At 40.8% G+C, this 16968-nt stretch overlaps 1 protein-coding gene across 5 annotated transcripts in view; it reads right to left on the bottom strand.

Moving 5' to 3' along the window:
• Nucleotides 1-16968, bottom strand: part of dlgap3 (discs, large (Drosophila) homolog-associated protein 3) — a 98503-nt gene that overhangs the window by 17496 nt on the left and 64039 nt on the right. The window lies entirely within an intron of this gene.

Genomic DNA, 16968 nt, shown 5'->3' with positions numbered 1-16968 from the left:
ACAACAACACCATACAGCATATGCAGGTGACCAGGCAGAAACCGGTCTTCTCCACAAAACAAATGCCGGAAATGAAATCAATACAACTGCCAAGCTGCAGGAAAAAATGAGGCACAATGTAAACCTTATCACACACACACACACACACACACACACACTGTAAGTAAAAGTAAACAGAATGGATTGCCTTTGTCTGTATTACCTTTCTTTTTAGCACATGGATAACAACTGAGATTACATTCTAAATGTGGTAATCATTATTTTATAAGTATTTTATTGGACTGGCATTAATTGCTGCTGCTGCAATCTCATCCTCTATTAACCGCATTCTCCACTAACAATATAATGAATCAAGGGCACACAGTTTGTTGATAATGCACCCTCGCACTTCTAGATTTGATTTTAACTGAGATGAAATTACTCGATGAAAGTCAGAATCAAGCCGCTCAGCTGGATGTTTTTTCACTGAGCTCTTGCGAGTCTATTTGCGCTCGTGTTTGTCGGCTTCCACGCAGAGATGAGAGATGGGGGACAGATGCTGGGATAATCATTAAATAGAGCGTGGCCTGTTTGCCTTGATTGGCTGAATGAGAGCCGCCACCCAGGAAGCTCACCCACATCCGAGCCGTGTCATTGGTGTAGCCGTGACGACGGGCCTCGCCAAGTCAGCGTCCCACCGTGGACACGTTTCTGACAACCATGGCCCCTGGGTGGATGGGGCCGCCTGTCAGTCGTATTGGGCAAGGACACACTTTAGTCAGAGGCGCACAGCAGTTGGACAGTGTGCCTTCGATCAATACTAAATGTAAGTCAACTGCTTTCGAAAGATTTTTCATGAAGATATCCAAAACGTCTTTATCCTCTTTTGGAAAAAAATAAGAAAAAAAATACAGAAAAACTGCCATGTCATCATAGTTTATATTTTCCTTGCACAAAAATAGCACTCTTAGAAGTAGAGTCCAAATAAAGATAGCCTATATAAAAAAAATCTCAAAATGATTTGGTGAGAAGGATAGTTTTGCAGTGTGTCATACTTGTATGTGTGTGTGACCCTGTTTATGAATAGGCAGCGAGCGAAGTGAGCAGCGCCGCTCTGCCTGGAGGAGTAAATTAAACCATGTTGTGTTTATTATGAAGCCTTTGGCTTTTGGAGCAGGCTGCTGGCTAGGAGCTGTCAGTCACAGTGACACGCACGCACACGCCTGAATGTGTGTTTGCAGACAGACAACTGAAGAGATAGAGGTAGAAAAGACACAGCCGAAAGTTGGCAGCCTCTTCCCTTTATTTCCCTCTATCCATCTCTCCACATGTCTCCTCTCCTCTCAGTCTCTCCTCCTGACCTACTTCTATCCATCCTCCAGTCATGTCTCTCCCTCCCTACGCTCCCCTCTTTTCTTTTTTGCTTTCTTTTTTTTTCAACCTGTCAGTCCTCTGTCTGTCAGCACTTCTCTGCGTTGAGTTAATTACAAAGTTTGTTTCCATTCTTCATCTCTTGGCCTCTGCTGATCTATCTGTCATCCGTCGGTGTTCTCTCTTCTTCGTTTCTTGTTGGATAATTGAGGTATTACAGTAATATGTACACACATTTTATACACCAAATACTAGGGGGTTCTTGTGTACGTTTTCAGGCGTCTTTTCAAATCAGATCTTAAAGCATCGCCACTGTTTAATATTACCCAACTTCCTTCCCTTTTTTGCCCTCCACATCTTTTTTATTTCTCACTATATTTTCATTCCTCTGTGTTGGCCGACATATTCCGCAGCTGCCCAGTAGTGAGTTGGAGCTGTACAACATGCTGTCATTGTTTAACACTGCTTGGCATCAACGTGATTGTTACAGAGGCTTCAGTCTGGAGCTGCTTCATTTCAAATATTCATGCGATCATGCCAACTGCTCTGACCCACTTTGCTAACAGCTGAGTCTGCCCGCTCTCTGACATCTCTGAGTTGTGGGTCAGAGGATGTTTCAGCTGTTGAATTTACAGTATCTCACTGATGTGAAACATCAGAAATGATGAATGTATTTAGATGTATTTGTCCTCACTTAAAGTAATGTTCTCGTCTGTCTGGAGGAGGTTTGGTGGACGGAACACCTTCGTGAGATTTGACATGAATAGTGAGCTGATTGCCACACAGCTGTGAACAAGACTGCGAAGCATGAATGAACCAGCTGCTGGCAAAAGATGTCAGAGAATAAACATCCAATATAATCTCTGATAATTCGTGTCATAAATATTAGACAAAGCACAATTATTTTTTTGGGAAATACACCTACAAGAGTAAGATTGTAATATTGAGACCACTCTCATGTCTGCATAGCAGATAAAGCTACTACCAGCAGCCGGTTAGCGTAGCTTAGCTTAGCTTAAAGACTGGAAACAGTAGGAAACAGCTCCTGACCTGTAAGGTAACAAAATCCACTGACAATAAATTTAAAAACGAATGTCTAAAAAGTACATGTTGCAGTCTTATGAGGGTTTGTGTGCTAACTTCCTAAAGTCTTGTTGTCACCATAGTAACAAACAGAGACTCCAAGAAATTGCTGCACCAAGCCAGGAAATAATCCTACAATAAAGAACCCTTTCCTTTAACATATATACAATGTCATGAATTATTACTTTAAATATGGTTTAATTTTGCTACCAGAGTGGGAGACAATAGCAGACAATCATTTGGACAAGGCAGCCACAGCCTTTGCTTTTACTGAAACGGACTTATGCTGCAAGGCAGTGGGTATTGTGTGCCTGAACACCGTCTTTGTTTTACCGCAGACACAATGGACGAAGCTACAGCGTGGCCAGGGCCAGATATGTCGACTCATTTGACAATGTGAGAAGTGGAACTGCACAGAGCCCTTATAGAATAGTAGTCAAACAATGGGAAAGTGTTCATTATTCTGGCATCTGTCCATATGTGCCAGTACAGTAGACTTCAAAGATGCTATTACCCACCGGAGCTGTGCACACCCGTGATGGGGAGCGGGGCAGACAATAGTGAAACGTATACAAATGGGAATGGAAATAATAGGGGATTGGCTCAGCTGTGTGTTGGCCTGCACTTGCTTCTTCGCCAGCCAGAGAGACATGCATGCTGGGAAACTGGCAGGAGGGTGGATTTGCTCTTCCCAGCTTTTAGCCATGAATGATCTATTTTCATTTTTCCACTGCCTCCTCTTACACACACACACACACACACACACACACGCACACGTACACCATACACACTCAAGTCGGGTGACTGCCGTAGCTAACCTATGATCCAGAAAGAATCAAAGACGATGGAAAAGATGAAACATTTCAAGGGTGACCCGTGGAAGAGGACCCGTAAAATACACGCCGGGCCGGGCGGCTGCAGCTCGTCAGCTCTGTACGTACAGAGAGGGAAGCCAAGGTGGAATAAGTGAAAAGAAATACGAGGAAAGGAAGAAAAGATAATGGCTTGGGGCTTTGAAAAATGTATTGCCGGTGTCCATGTTTTCATATCTATTTTGGATGACGATGTTGTAGCTGCACCCTCTTCAGGTGGGAATTGTCAAGAGTTAATATACAAAAATGGTGGTGCAGATACGCCACACCTGCAAGCCCTCATACTCGTCCACTCACACCCTGGACATGAATAGGTGTTGGTGTTGGTGGCTAACAATTGACTGTAGCTTGACATGCCTATGATGAGCAGAGATGAGTGAGAGAGAAGGATAGTGGAGCCGAAATGCTGCAAGAAAGACAAGAGAGGAAATGTTGGAGTGAGAGGCCGAGAGAGTGTGAGATGTAATGTGTACGTGTGAGAGAGAGATAGATGATGGCCACAGCACTGGGGAAATATGCTCCCATCTTGAGGGCAAAATTGAAGAGTGCCTCGGGGGCAATTCCTCTATCCTGCTCTCCTAGTCTCCTCCTCCTCTTGCCCTGTTTTCCCACCTCTCATCATTCTCCTGCACAACCTGCTTTTTCTCATCCTCCTCCTATCACCCAGTCTTTCACTTTCACTCCTTCCCTGTTAGCAGAAACAACAGCCTGCACAACATTTTTTAACATCACTTAAATTCTCAATTCATGGCACCTTTTTTCGTATCAAGAATTTTTTTTGTGGAGGCGGCTCACAATACAGACAAAAACACAAACAATCAAGCACATTCTGTTAAATTTGAGACATTTTAAATACCACATTCTGTTTTTCAATCATATGTGTGAAAGTCTGATGGAGAAACAGTAGGGACGATACGGCCGACAATTGTTTATTATCATACCACATTTTTATAAGCGCTTCCCAGCAGCATGAAACAATAGGTCCTTCTGGCACAGTCAATAAAATTAACACAACATCGACTATGACAAGCAGCAGAAAATAGAGAGTTGGATTAACCAATTAAAAAATGATTCATTCATTTAGGATGATTAAAAACCAACAATTGCCTATTATGAGACGATAGCTTCCTAGCTAATGTAGCTAACAATAGTGTTTGTCAGTTGGTTCTGACTGAAACTTCCCCAAAAAAGATCGAACAGCCTCTTAAGCTGTCTACAGCAGGCAACATAAACTATTAAGACTTTTGTTAATTACCTCAAGACTTTTTAAATCTTTTAAGAATTATTTTGATGAAAACTTAATTCAAGACCTGCACATGAAAAAAAAAAGAAACCAATGTTGATAGTTGATAGGATACACAGCAGTCTTCAAGGTAAGAACATACTTTCTTCCTCTCTTCATCGAGCCCTTACTCCCATAAGCACTTTTGTAGCACTCTGACATCTTCAAACTATTTCTGTCTTGCCTTGAAAATGTAGGTTTTCATCGTTTGTGCAGGGTTCAATGTAAATGTAAATGTCTGCAGGACACTTTTTAGGACTTAAGCCAGCTCCATTAGGTTTTTAGTAGATGCAATCCTCTCTTTATTGGTACTCCATTTAAAAAACAAATGTATTACAAGAAAGCTGCAGAGCAAGCAAATCCTGTTTGACCAAGGATGTCAAGAAGATGGAGTCTTAATGGGCAGTGCTTTTGGGGAGTAAATTTCTTCAACTGACAAGTAATTTGACAAATGATGTTCTAAATCACACTGATGATATCAAAATGTATGCGTGTCTTTAAAGCAGCCTTTCAGCCAACATTCATCAGCATGCTTATATTAAAATGATGAAGGAACACATTTCGCATGAAGCTGTATGTTTACATCTTGAGAAGGCTTCTGACTGTGACTTAATGAGAAAGAAAATACCAACAACACTTAGCAGAGTGCTGCTCGCTTGTAATTGGCCTGTGTTTCACCTCTCTGCCACGGTTATGGTGGGACGCATTGCTGGGGACATTAGACAGGGTCAAACAGAATAAAGGCAATAAGACTCATTCAGAGTCAGTCAGTCAGTCAGTCAGTCAGTTATGAATCATGTTGGGCCATAACCTTCTGTAGGAGGGAGCTCGTCATTCAACGTGTACACGATCAAGTACACTGCAGCCCTTGAACTCATATTGGCACCTTAAAGCTAAGTGTATTCTCCCTCCTTCTTCCTTATATCTGCCTTTTTGTATCCTTTTCATTCCCTCTTTCTTTGTCTCTGTTCCTTCATTTGTGTTCGCTCTTCGTAGCACTTAAGTTGCCACTTCATAGTTTTCTTTCCTTCTCTGTGTCTACCCCCTCGCTTCTTCTTTCTGCCACTCTCACAATGCATTGCTTCTCTCTCTCTCTCTCTCTCTCTCTCTCTCTCTCTCTGGCACTCCAGTTGCTCGTGATGTGTTGTATTACAAACTCCCTTGACAGAAAATCAAAGGTAGATGCAGAAATCACAGCTCAGAAGAGAATCAAGACACACACACACACACACACACCAACACAAATTGTTTTCCCACTGTCATAAAGTTTGGTTGCCTTAGTGCTCACGCCTCTAAAATGGTTGTCTTTTTTCACTTGCCTGTTTTACTTGGATTCCTCAGTGCTAATCAAAATAAGATTTTTTGAATAACTTTTTGATTAGCATGAGCAGCAACAGCCACCATGTTTGAACATAAGTATAAACAAATTGATGGACCTCTATGAACATTGTGGAGATGCCAACTGCTGTTTCCAAGGTCAAAAAGATTTACATTTATTCTCAAATAAACAACACACACATACACACACACACACACCCACCCACACACACATACTTCCTTTCACCTGCAGAAACTCTGGACCCAGCGTTTGACTGCAGGGGATCACAGGGAAGGAGGAATCCCAGCAAGACGTATATAAGAGCAATAACGGAGCAATAAGAAAAAAAAAGTAACTCACAAACTAACATCGTGCAATGTGATGGATCACTGCAGCATTTATTCACGACTTTCCCCGTTTGCAAACGGATTCCCAGCACGTGGTCACTTTTAACTCCTCCAAATGCTGCACACACATGGATACCGGCTGCAGCTGTGTCCACAGATGCAAATCACAGACGAGCAGAGGGACGGACACACATACACTTCTAACCAGCTGATTCTTGTGTTGCTAGGTTACTCGGTAAACTAGGTTACTACATGTAGAAAGATATTTGCATGAATCTCCGATGGGTGTTCATATACACCACGAGAGAGAACGAGAGATTATAGTTGTCTGCTGGGATCAGCAATGATGATCAGGCTCAGCTCATCTTCCGAGGCTGCAGCCACGTCAGCAATGCAGCAAGATTTGGGCTCATTTGTGTGTGTTGAGTTGAATGTTTCAAATACAAACGTTTGCATATTTGAAATGCAAATGACGTATGCAAAATGTATATGTGTTCATTTGCATAATGCATGTGTGTGGTCGCTTATAGAGCTTTGATGTAGGATTGCCTTGTACAGGGGCTTTGAGGGCAAAGCCAATACAGAGGTGGGCCAAACCTATTGCTTTCCTCTCCTTTCCACATATTTCCTATTTTATGATGCCCATCACACTTTCGCTCAGGGGGGAGACTGTGGATCAGAAGATCGGCGGTTCAATCCTCGGCTCCTTTAGTCCATGTCGATGTGTCCTTGGGCAAGACACTTAACCCCAAATTGCTCCCGAAGGCTGTGCTATCGGTGTGTGAATGGCTGTGAATGATTAGAGAGACCCTGATGGGCAGGCGGCACCTTGCATGGTAGCCCCTGTCATCACTGTATGAATGGATGAATGACATGTAGTATAAAAGAGCTTTGAGTGGTCGGAAGACTAGAAAGGCGCTAAACGAGTACAAGTCCATTCACCGTTTAGCATTTACTTTTCCCTCATTCGAGTCTCTCTCCTCCTCCCTGCAACTCCTCATGATAGAACAAACTAACATTTATGTTGAAAGTGAAGCGTACAGTCTGGAGAACTATAATATCGAACAGATGGAGGAGGATTAACGACACTTAATCTCATTAAGGCGCAAAATAAATAGTTCAGCAGTCATCTCGACTAAACGGGAAGTGTTAACATAAGTTAAAAGGTGCTGCGCCACATGCTGCATCAATCAATAGCTGGATGGATTTTACACATGCACACGTACAGGTACAAAAACACCCACAGTAACCATTAACAACACATAAAGATGAACTATGTCGAGCTGAGAGGAGTTCTGCCTCTCCTGGTAATATAGACACAGCTGTGCAATAGATAATAATTTAAAGGAAAAGAAAATACTATGTTCTGTGGGCGAATGTCAAAGTGCATTTGTGATGCTGCTTGACACTTGAGACTTGAAGACTTGAAAACTTGCTGACTGCTGTGAGATTTGACTAACTAAATATTTGACTTGTAACTTGACTTACTTAGACATAGCATTGCTTTGAGCTAAATGCTAACATCATAATGCTGACATGCTCACAATGGGCATTTTCATCAGAACACATTTTGACTTCTCGCAGTAGTAGAAGCACAGGTATAAATCATAAAAGGAATGATGTCTGGATTCCGTTTATCTGTGTTGATTTCCGGGTCCTGGTATTTTGCATTGCTGGCTGACTGTCACTCGCACTAGAACACTTGAATAGAACAGAGCCATCGTTTGTGTTATTAGTAACATCTGTGCTTTTCCTGCTGTGACAAGTCAAAATGTCCTGACAAACAAAAATGTTGACTGAATAAGTCTGGGGTCACCAAAGGTAGCTGAACTCTGGGGAATCAGTACCAATTGGTGACTGATAATAAAATAATCTTTCAAATAAAGAGATTTAGTGTTGTGTCCTATGTTTTAATTTCTGTTTAGCAAGTGTATTTATTGATGCTTATTGAATTGCGTGAAAAGCTACAGGAGACTCGCTGCACTTTCTGACTCTTAGTTGTCCATCGCTTGTTTCTAGGCAGATTACATACTTTTACAGGACTGATGCATTGCATATGATGGTATTTTATGTTTTTGTCAAAACCATTAGCAGTGGCCTCTCATCCGGTCATTGTAAAATCCAGACATTACAATGACCGTATTTGAACCTTCACTTGCTGAATTGAAATCCAAGCCTTCTGTAAAAGTCACCTTTTCAATTTAGCAGTCCCTTGTTCTTTAGTACTTGCTGTCATTTCCCTTCTTATAAATGTATTTCAGCCTAATGTCACAGTCCCCCTGAGCAGATTGGAGGGTTATTAAGATCACCTGTTGTGCAGTGTGTGAGGACTGGCTGACAGAGACGTTAACTGTACCTGCTGTTGTTATTGTATCTTGAAATGGTTTGCATAAATCGGATTACAAGAACCGTAGCTTTCTAATGAGATATCACATTAATACTCATCGTTACAGAGCAGTTGTGTACATAACACAAATATGCCGTTAACACTGGAGTGGGATGAGGTTAATTAAGAATTGGAAGCATTTCCCATCTTGACTAATCAGGATGTGACCACACCCTTTTTTTTTAGGGATTAAGAGAGGTGGGGAAATGCACACTCAGGGCAATGTGATCCTTCCTTGATGTAATGCCGACTGCATTTTTAACGTAGTCAGCCAGAAATTCTGGTCTTTAAACCATTTTGAGACTTTTGTTGTCTTTTACTTTTCTGTGAGGGTCATTTTTGAGCAGTCTGAAACGGAGCTGTATCAAATAATAAAAAAAACACTGTTCCACTGGGTTACCTGCATCAGGGCGCACCTTGGTACCATTTGTGAAAGAGTTTGTGCTTGCCTAACCCCAATGACCACAGGCATTATTTAGTTTTTTTGCTTATTGGTTGATTTTCATTAAAAACCCTCTTTATACTTATTTACTTGTTATCCGAGAGGCATTATTTTCATTGGAAAGGGTCTTGTTAGGTTTGTTTCTCTAGGCAAATTATCATCAATGTCAATAGGATTCATCCTTTGGGAATCAGGCGTGTCAGTAGAAAATAAGTTGTTGGGATATATTTTAGTTTAGACCAAAAGACATTGCCTTGCCGGGAGCCACGCCGGCAGCTACAGGTCGGCCTTGCATTTAGTTCGTAAGGACAGTCATTGACAGAACTTGGTCTAAATTACGTTAAAAACAAAAACATCCATCATCGCACATTTATCACAGACAAAGTGTTCAAAGACTGACCCTCAAAAACTTGACGTGAGACTTGGACTAGTCCCAAAATATTTGAAAAAACGGTTCTTGATTTGAGCATGAATCATTTTGTCTCAGGTGAAAAGATGCAATAGCCTCCACAGACGCAATACGTCCTTGAGAGTATTGTGTGCGGCTGTCACCGGGAATGCTCCGTTTGTCATTTACAAGCCTCCAAAACATTCAAGAATTAGGCTCGGCCTACTTTGCTTTTGGTTGCGATGAGCTGTGTATGTAATTCTATTATTGCGTCGCTTACGTGCTGCACTGCCAGACAAAAGTATAGCTATCTGTTTCGCTAAGCGTTGAATTTGTCGGCACTGCACTGTTGACTGGCTTTTGTTATTACTGTACTTTTTTTTTTTTTGTGTGAAGATTATGTCAGAAAGGAAAAAGAGGGAGAGAAAAGGAAGGTGGAATTGCAAAGGAAGAAAAGAGCCTTGAAATGCAGCTGTATGCCACATGAATGTATAATTCCTTTCACTCAATTTATTTTCAGCACAGAGCACTGCACACTTCTAACAGCCTAATATTATCCTAATCAAATTAACTGAAGGTAATTTCATTTCTGTAATATACTATCTAATAGGATATGCATACTGCCATGTAGCATTATAACCTCAGTTCCTTCAAAAATACAGATTGACATCTGACATTTAGTCATTTAAAATCAGGCGCACACACATTTGAATTTTGTAAATGTGTTTTGGTTTATAGCCGCCCACAATCCCCAACGCAGTGAAAAGTCAGCAGTGTTATAAACGGAAAGGTCTTCTCATCCATTGCAGTCACCATTCATAGTTAAGAATCAATGATTGCTCCCAGAAAACGGGGAAGAAAGAGATTAAAAGAGTGACATTCAGAAGTCATTCATTGAGAAGAAGTGGAAGAAGTACTCTGCTATTGTTCCTAGTCTCATTATGAAGTACAAAATCGGCACAATCTAAGCAGCTAAAACAATGAGACCACATGAGAGCGAGAATGAAAAGAAGCAGGAAAGCAGAAGATAATGGAGACTTCATTAATAAGCGCTGATACCAGCCCTCATTTATCACGGCAATGTGGAAACCAGTACAAGTTCCACCTCTGAGATGTCCTTAAAAATGCCAGATTGTGGAAACTCTCCCTTTTACTGTCATCACACTGACACCATCTGTAGAATTGCCACCGAAAGAAGGCCTTTGCCAGAGCAGGAATCCAAAAAATCTTTACACACTCACGCAGTGGCCTCAGGGCAACATTTACAGGTGGTTTGTGTATGTTAGATTTCCAATCAATTCAATGGAGTAGAACAAGGAGGATTTGAATGCAGGAGAGAAGGAACCGACCGTGTTTCCCTGCTGTTAGTGGCTCGCTGTGCCTTTTTTTTCATTTTTACGGCAATGAAAACTACCAGTTCAATAAAATGCTAGTGAGATAAAATTTGTCAGGCACAATGAAAGTGAGTCTGCAGATCTAATAAAATTGTCAAAGGGAAGATCAGGGAAAGCGGTTTTACTGCCGGTTATGCAGAATGAATAATGCAAGAATGGTCATTTTGGTTTTGGGTGTGGAGACTGCAGTGATCTAGTGATATGTAAAAAAAAACATATAAACTAAATATATATAAAAAAGGATCAACTCATGCTTTTTAGCTTCCCTGGACTATCCTCAATAAAGTATTTAAAGGTTGGTAATTTTGCACACACAATAGAATGATATGCTACTAACTAATGTTACAATGTAAGCCGTGGCCTTTAAAAAAAAAAGTTACCCACAGAACAGTTTTTCAAAAACACAAGTCATCTTCAGAAGGGACACCGTTGCCTCTACCGGCACTGCATCAACTACATTGACATAGTCAGTGCTGGAGGCTTGTATCATGTCTTGACAGTGACAGTTACATCGACAGGACCGTGTTATCTTGAGGATTGCTGCCTGTATCGACAGGGACCAGTAGCGCTGAGTGGTAGAAACACTAAGCTTTTAAGATCTCTCGATTGTTCATTTTCATAGTGAAACATGCTGAGTTTTTTTAAGCTCAGGAAGCTTTGTTGTTGAGTTTGCGGTTTAACATGTGTGTTCTGATTAGAGTATATCTGCCTGAAAATCAACACAGTAATAACACATTCCTACAGCTATGACATACACTTAACTGACCAAAGTTTTAAAAATAACGTGGTAGAAAATTCATATCCACTTTTTTTTTTTAGCGATGCATAGTTTGAAGGAGTAGCAATGAAATATTGCGCATCCATAAAGTTCGGAGACTAACAACAGACAGATTTGAATAATCAAAATCAAACTAGCGAGTACTTAATTACAGGTCAAGCTCACTACACGTCCCATAATGCAACTCAAAAGCCAACTCCGTGGCTGGTAAACGCCTGTCATTCAAAACTCCACAACCCCAGCTTGTATTGCAGTCTGTCTGTTAAAACATTGCAGTCTCCAAGCCCAAGCCGAGATATGCAACCGCTTCACAGGCTGAATTGGACGGCGCGTGCATGCCAACTAAACTAGTTAAATCAGTGGTGCTCTATTTAAATGTGACTGTGGAAGTCTTTACGGACTTTAAATGTCAAGGAGTCACAGATTTTAATGCAGTGGATACCTGATTTGGAATCAAAAAACCTAATTCATAAACACTAATTACCTCGGTAAAGTGTACTAATGGAATGTGGCTGCATGTTCACTTGATAAATGAGGTCTGTTGCTGCTTTTTTAAGAAGTCTGTGCTATTGTAGACCCAACTTCAGATCCACGGATAATCTGGATCATGGAAGTTTAGTGGAGTGGAGAAGACGAAACACTAATGAGGAGAGAACTCATGGAGACAGCCCCTTGATTACCTGTCTGACTTGCAGTAATGGCAGACAACGCATATATGATTACTGTGTTTCCAACAGTAAAATTGCAGCATTAATGTGTAATGAATGAGCTCCATCGGTCTATCTTTTCAACAACTGTCTTTTTTTATATCTCGGACTGTGTTGTTGCTAGGGGACTTATCATCTTATAAATGCCAAGCAGCTTCACAAGCCTACACAGTTGTGTGTGCGTGTGAGTTTGTCTGTGTGCTTGCATGTGTCATTGAGCTAGCGAGGATGGTCTGTCCATCACCCATCAGTGGAGACAACAGAAGACAGCCATGAGCCCTCAGAGACACAGCCATAATCGGAGAGAAACACAGAGAGTTGTGATGACTCAGAGAGACGCGCTCAGCAAAACTTTCTGAGGAGTTTTGGATCTCTGGTGAGTTGGAGACTGAATGACTGACAAGCCATCTGTGGGAAACAGATGAGCTAGACATCTTCAGCTGAGAAAGCCTTCCTACACAGAGGGAAAAGCTATATTCAGCAAAACAGTTCCAGGTAAATCCACTTTAACTCAAAGTTACACATTTGTAGAGGAGCCAAGCCGTCTGCTGCGAATATCCTTTTTGACGGAATTCAAGGAAATCCTTTTTTTATATATATTTTTTTCTAAATAGGAAGTCTGATCTTTCCAGATAAAGAAAAAAAAGTGTCGTTGTGCATTGAGGGCTGAGCACCAAAGATGTGACCAAAATCAAAAGGTAAGGCCCTTGCGGTAACCCACTTTAAAGACAAAGTAATGCTCCTTCTGAACCTTAGATATGAACTGTAATGAAAGGATTTTTGATTGTTTGTAGCTTAGCCACATTTTTTAATTTTCTTCACATCCCTGGCTTGAAATCAAACTGGACACCTGCCGTGAGGTTGAAGGCAGCAGAAAGGGAGGGAGGAGGATTATAGGGAAGGATGCACATCCATGCAGGGAAAAATGAACACAAATAAACGGTATTTTCCTCTTAATTAGGAAACACTTAAGTCCCCCAAGTTGTCTGCGACCATTGCACGCTCATATATACTAAAAGAGTATAAAAAGACTCATCATTAATAATTCTGTCAATATCCAATCCACTTGTAAACCCATCGTTGAACCCCAGACCCACAAAGCAATTTAGTTTTAATATGGTGGTACATGGAAGAACTCGTAAGTCTTCGAACAGCGGTGATTTAAATGTCCAAGTGGTCTAGCTTTTTTGATGTCATTCTGCAAAGCACCGCTTGGTTCTACAGAGTCATATTTTCAGATAATGCTTCCTCTACATACAAATAATAACAATAATTCGATCTCACAATAGTTGTGAGCCTGCAGCATCGAGCACACTCCTCAGATACTTCACCTGCTGGTGTAGAAGGGGGCCGCTCTTTTTCCAGTTGATTGCGAACGCCAACTTGGTTAGGGTGCACGATCAATTGGGCTGCGAGGATCAGCTCAGTCTCTGGACTTTCCCATTAAAACAAGCAATTCATACAAATAGGAAGTAAATGATTGTATTTTAATAGAAATACTTGCTTTGATGAAAGAAGAATGTTGGCGTTAGTCATTTTAATTATGTATTATAAGCTCTATGGCTTAGAGCTAGTGTTAGGAAAAAATGTGTGATAATAGTCTCAAAACTCCACACGCAAATGTAACCTGATCATCGCGTATCAAGCAATCAATGCGCACACATTACCAATCTGTAAATGAATACAAAAGAATGTCACAAATATTTTTAGACATTTGTCTACACAGCAAGCGTTTCAAAGGCGGAAATGATTAGATCATTGAAGTTCAAAATCTGTATGTGAAATAATAATATTTATTCGGGTTGTTATGCGTGCATTTGTAAAACCGTTACATGTAGTCAAATAGCTTTTGTCAATATCCAAAAGTATGCACAAACCATTGTACACATTTGTAAATCTTATTTTTCATTTGTAATACACATTTTTTACCCTTTTGAGAACAATTTTGCTCCATAATGCCTCGAGAATTCAGAGCTTCTTGAGGGTGGATCTGACATTTTTCTCACTTGTAATTATAAGAGAATCACTACAGACCTCCACTTTTAACCAATTACCCACTCCGATCGTACTTTACAGTGCATTTTAGAACAGCTAAGAGGTGCTGTTTGGCATTAAGCCAAGTAAACGGTGACAGCACTGCCTCATGTGGGTTTTATAAAATAGCGGTGACACACCACCATATGTTTCATAAATTGTCTCTTCAGTTGCTTTAAAGCCATGCTATCAATAGTTTATTTTCTTTATCAATAATAGATCAAATGTGTTTGTGGATGCTTATTGATAAAAACCTCCAGGAAGTTACCGCCTAACTCTGTGGTTCCTCCTCGAGTCTATCGCTGAATTTAGCGTCTTTCGGCTAATTGTTTTGATTTTCAGGCCAACAAGCTATTTCAGCGAAAAAGCTCAGATAAACCCACAGCTCACTACCTGCCTAGCACCAAACCAAATCAAGATAAATAGGCATATATTTATCTCAGAATTTGGTGGAGACCAAAAGAGAGTTTAGAAGAGAGTAAATATTAGACTTGCATTTGTCAGGTGGTCAGAAGCACAACTCCTAGTAGAAGCTAATGCTGAATAAGAGGCAACTGATCAGATGAAAAAAGCGTTACAGCGTTACAGCTCATGTAACGCTACACCATTAGCCAACTTGACTAAAAGCAAGGGGAACAAAATGTTCATCTGTGACTTGCTGAAGCTTAGTGTGACAGTAACCTAAGTAAAGAACAGTCATAGTCAGCACATTTACACAGCACATGATTAAAAGATTACCCACCATTATCACTAATAACCTGGTGGGACGGTAAGAGTGTGTTTTAAAGCTTATGGATTTGACATGTTAAGAGGAAGATAAAGTTATTTCATCTTTCAAAAGTATTGCTTTAATGTGTTATTTTTCAGCTTTTCACAAAGTTAGTGAACTGTAGCTTAACAGCATTGTTTTGAAGCTATGCTATATAGTACATTAAGTAGATGTTTATTATATATTTTACTTGACATTCATGAGTATCTAAACTAATTTAAACCGTGACAGAAAACTAAAGCCGTGGGAAGAGAGTGCAGACAAGGTGCGGATGTGTTAGGAAAGCTTGGTGCTGAGGTTCACGAGCCTCGTTAGTTCTGCCTCTCACAGGAAGCTTATCTCTCTAATCAGAATAAGCAGCTTGTCAGTGCACACTTCTCATCATCTAATTAATCACAATCAGGCAGGAATTTACAACACATTAGCGTTACCTATCCCACAAATTCACACACATGCACACAAACCCACACATGTATACATACACAGTGGCCTTAACTTTGTCTTACTGGCCGTGCATGTTTATTTTTTTTCCCTTTCTATACTGTTGTTTATGTACAGGCATCTGCGGTGCGACCTCACTGAGTTTCAAGGACGCCATGAAAGCGGAACGATTTGGTCTCATCGCATCAATACTAACCCTTAACGGCCTTAACTTCTCAGCCAGCTGTGACACCGCAGAGAAAAAAAAAGAATTCTGAAGTCAATCAAACGAAAGATAAAATCACAAAAAGATGAGAATGTGAGAGAGAGAGAGAGAGAGAGAGGAGTGAGAGTGGGAGAAAAGAGGTGGGAGAATCGCTCGGGAGGGGAGACGTAGCAATTTAAGGAGCACTGTCAACCACTCGTTCCCATTCTTGACTCCTTGAGGATCAGAGGGAAGCTTGGTGTCATTCGCCTGTCTGCTCTTAGATGTGTGCCGTGCGAGAGAGACGAGGCTCCCGGCCTTTCGTGTCGTACTTTGTATTCAAGCATCCCAACCCTGGCGAGAATTACAGTGAGAAAGTCATTTAGTTCAAGCTCATCACGCAGCCGATTTGCTCCCTCGGAGGCATTTGATTGTGCTTATGTTAAGGCTGCAATGGACATCGCGCTGTATTTCACAGCACATAAAAGAGAGATGGAAATAATATACAATACAGATGGAAAATATCAAATATCATATAGTACTTTTAAATTGTATTAATTATCCTGCTCCTGTGCCCTGAACACACTAAACTTCAGTATTCATAAACAGAAATAGATTATTTTGCCCTTTAACCCACCATGTCACATCAATGTACAGAGTGGATGGAGGTATAAGGGTATGCAGGGATTTCCTGAGCCAAAGGTACATCTTTCCCCGAGGAAATAGATTTATTAAAAAAGCTAAAGTAGAATATAAAGGTGCTTTGTTCAGTTCACAATCCTCCACTAATGGTCAGGAGCTTTATACTGTAACATATACTGTAACACTGGTACGAGACCATCGAGCAGGGTCTGTTATTAGCGGGAGAGAGAGGGTGAGTTGCTTTTGATTGGGGAACACGAGACTCAAAAAGGAACGGTATTTCCACCTTAAAACAAAGTACAGGTCGTGATCCTGCAGAGGGCTGAATAAATGGAGGCATCGTGGTAAATAAGTCACAACATTTTGATGTCCGCAGGAAGCAAAAAGCAAAAACTTTATCATTGGGATCTCCTTTGTGACAAAAATGTCTTCACCACAGTAGCTTCAACATCAAAATGCAATGGGGCATACATTCAACATGTATCCTTTTGTAACATGCTACTGATGTGTGCCAAGTATTGATAGTGCTCTAAATTATTCTGCTACCTACT

Source organism: Anarrhichthys ocellatus, unplaced genomic scaffold (genome assembly GCF_004355925.1).
Source record: "Anarrhichthys ocellatus isolate YVR2014 unplaced genomic scaffold, GSC_Weel_1.0 scaffold14, whole genome shotgun sequence".
NCBI lineage: Eukaryota > Metazoa > Chordata > Actinopteri > Perciformes > Anarhichadidae > Anarrhichthys > Anarrhichthys ocellatus.
Note: the sequence above shows the minus strand (reverse complement) of the source record. Positions and strands in the feature narration are given on the sequence as shown.